General features: G+C 33.5%; 1 long non-coding RNA gene across 1 annotated transcript; it reads right to left on the minus strand.

Moving 5' to 3' along the window:
* Positions 1–214: 214 nt before the first annotated feature.
* Positions 215–2,385, minus strand: LOC119369643 (uncharacterized). The gene is made up of 3 exons (XR_016320198.1): positions 2,239–2,385; positions 1,176–1,247; positions 215–443 (listed from the first exon to the last, which is right to left on the minus strand). It is a non-coding gene; the product is annotated as an uncharacterized LOC119369643 (long non-coding RNA).
* Positions 2,386–3,773: the final 1,388 nt, after the last annotated feature.

Consider the following 3,773-nt stretch of genomic DNA (forward strand, 5'->3'; position numbering starts at 1 on the left):
TTTTTATTTCCTTCATTTTTTTTTTATATCTTGTAGCAATAATTTAGTTATTAAATGTATAACTTATTTTGATTCGTTCACCTGTTAGAAAGAAATGTCTATAATTTACTAACTAGTAATCTCAATATAATTTCTTAAACATATTATTAAAAACATAAAATGGTTCCATACCCATAAGTCCATGGATGATTTAATTACATATTGGAGTCCCGTTCAAATCTTAGATACATAATGGAAATTAATTACTTTAATAGATTATAAATTTTCAAATTCATACAATCATAATTTACATGAATCTGCTCAAATATGCATAGATGATCTGTTAATGTTTAATACATCATACATATTCCAAAAGAAGTCAAATATACAATAGCTACATCAGTAGCATACTATCTACATCAAATAAAAATGATCCTCTCTTGGTTCTTTTTCCTTTTCTTTACCTGCGATAGTACAAAAGCAACTATCGCTAAGCATATGGCTTAGTGGTGTACTAATAAAAATAATAAGGAATGACAATTCATAAATCCACCATGGTAAAGAAAATAAGAAACAAAATAAATCAATACCATTTAAATCATCAATTCATAATATGGTCTTTACAGCTTTTATAGAGTCAATTCTGAGGGCCATCAGTGTTTAATGTGCACATCTAGACCTGCTATCTACAACCTCAATCTGTGATATGATTTCAACAGAAGAGCGAGCAATCTACAACCTCAACATGGAGGGAGAATTTCATATCAATTATATATCATCTAGTGATGATATCCATGTTCAATCGATCGTAATATCAACTTCAACAAATGAAATGATATTCGGGGTAATAACCATATCTATATCAGCTGTAAGACTTTTAAACCATTCCATTTATGTACTAATATCAAAATCACAATGGACAACATTTCATTTCACAACCACTGCTAAAAACATTCAATCACGGCCACCCCTCATACTACAGATATCAATTGGCCAACGTCCTCCTCTTTCACAGTATAAGAATCATAAAATTCATTTACAAATATCATTCGATCGTATGCTTTCAAAATAATCTTTTCGTCTTTAAAAACTTATGAATATAATTATAATTCATAAAGCAAATCCATTGAAAATATTTTGCAAAATCAATTTCATTTTGTTTAAATAAAAGTAGGAAAGGAATAATATACACTAACCGGAACTAGATGGCTCCCCTAGCCCTTTTCCTCTAGTAATCACCCTCTCCTCAACTCCCTTTCTCTCAGCAGCTGTAGCATGATATTAATACTCACATTAAGATCATACTACACAATGTACACACATGCACTTCTATAAGAATGTAAATTAAGCATTAGAATGTAGTCTCATGCTTTTTCTTTCATTTTCACTATACTTGTCCTAGTGTTATATGATCTCAGTTTAAGCATGAAACACTTCATATCCAACACTTAACCACATCCTAGACACAGAATACTAACAATGAAAACAATAGAAGTGAATAGCATGCTAAATTCGTTCAAGGTTTATGACATGCAGAATTTCAGCATTTGAGTAGCTGGTATTGCGTTGACTATATCTTGAATTCCCCATATTCAATTGCTCTGAAATTTTGACAGCATGTTCCCAACATCTTAGGGTACTGTTCTGGAAAATTTCATAATTTTTAAAGCTCATTTTCATTTTTAAATGACATAATTATAGAATCTAAAGTTCAGTTTTTCTCATGCTGAGCAGCCTGCATTGATTTACTTATAACTCCATTTCTTTTTATCCAATGGCCTTTAAATTTTAACACGACCTACCCAACATCTCAGTCTATCTCCATATCAAATTTCATAAATTTTGGAGTTCATTTGCTTAGTCAAATAGGTCAATTACAGAAGCTGAATTTCAGGCAGCCCAACTGTAACATGTCCAACAATAATTTATATATGCTTAAGCATTCTCACCTCACTTCCAGCACAAATTCATGCAATCCAACTCTTCTATTACTTACATAACATCATAATATAAGAATATCAGAATCCCTAGTTCATGGCATATCAAGAACAAACTCAAAATCATCCATCTTGGTGACTTATGCAACTTAGACTTTGAATTCATGCATAACTACTTTCAATCATCTTAAATCACCTTAAAATCACTTCTCATCACTTCATCTTCACCAAATCAGATTACACAAACAAGCATCTCACTTCAAAGTTCATGGAATTCAAAAAGTAATCCATAGAAATGAAGGAGAAAGTGAAAATAACTAACCTTTTCTTAAGAAATACTTGAAAATTCTTTGATTTTCACCTTCTTTTTGCTTGGTTTTGACTCAAAATCCTCCTCCTCTCTTCTTGAACGGTTTGGCCTGCAACAATGAGTGAAGTGTCGTGGTTCTTTCCTCTTCTTCAATAAAATTATATAATAAACTTTATTAAAAATTCCTTCCATGTCCTTTAAATGCAAATTACACTATAATCCTCCCTTTTGTTTTCCCTTCATCCTTTGGCACTCTAATCTTTTTAATCATTTTACTTTAGTCCTATTAGGTATAAACCAAGTGTATTTAATATTCTAAACTCCACTTGATAAAAATCGTACGGAAATTACCGTTTTTCAGGCTTTTCGGGTAAAATCGTGCTTTACCGAGAAGTCATTCATCTTTTAACTCATTTTTGATTTCCTTTAAGCTTTCACATTGATTTGCAAAGATCAATTAATGTTTCATTTAATTAATATTAATATCCTCAATATATAGTTTTTCCCATTATTCTAAGTTTTCCTTTTTTTTTTTTTTTTTTTCGAATAACCGAAATCATCGAAAAAGCTAGAATAGAAAGAACTACAAAATTGAGGATAGGGGACAAAACCGTGAGGGGGAATGTAGCTAGTAACTCTCCAAAGCGGACAATACTTACCAAGGGGAGGGCTATGACAATTGGTATCAGAGCCGACCCTCGTTCCTCTGGCCGGTGGTGGGGCAAACCTCAGCGAGGACGCTGAGTCCCCAAGGGGGGGTGTATGTGGCAAGGCCAGCACATCTTAGGCAAATCCCACATCGGTTAAGTACGAGGGGGTGGTCCTATACATAAGAGGGGTAGTCTCTCAACTTGGTAGGCGCCTTTTGGGTGGGTTGCAAAGCCTGCTCAAGGGGACAAAACCGTGAGAGGGAATGTAGCTAGTAACTCTCCAAAGCGGACAATACTTACCAAGGGGAGGGCTATGACAAGGTTAGTCCATCTAATTAAATTGACTGAATTTCTTAACTAATTTGTTAGTAGATATATTTTCCAATCAATGCTAACACTATGTGTGTGAGAGTTCATACTATCAGCATCAACTAAATTTGCAACCCACCCAAAAGGCGCCTACCAAGTTGAGAGACTACCCCTCTTATGTATAGGACCACCCCCTCGTACTTAACCGATGTGGGATTTGCCTAAGATGTGAATTGAAACGCAACAGCAAAATTGACTAAACCTGCTCTGGTACCAAATTGCAATTTATGAATTGAAAGGATAGACGTGTGATTTGAAAAGAGACACCGATAAAGTGAAATTTGGGTAATTTGGGCTGCAGCTTTCTTTCTTTGTCTTCCTTCACCCAAACTTTCAAACTGATTGCATGAATTCAAATTCTTAAGTTTCAAATGAAATACATGAATCCAACTAAAACATTAATTGATTTACTATTCATATAGTACTTGATGTGATAGCCTAATTGAATGCTGAGAAATTTCTTCAAATTTGCAAGTTTTCATTGATTAAAAAAATAGCAAAATCAAAAGCTCCACCGCCATACTTAAC

The sequence above is a fragment of the Jatropha curcas genome, chromosome 3, assembly GCF_041381405.1.
Source record: "Jatropha curcas cultivar XTBG-Jc1 chromosome 3, XTBG_Jcur_1.0, whole genome shotgun sequence".
In the NCBI taxonomy this organism is placed as follows: domain Eukaryota; kingdom Viridiplantae; phylum Streptophyta; class Magnoliopsida; order Malpighiales; family Euphorbiaceae; genus Jatropha; species Jatropha curcas.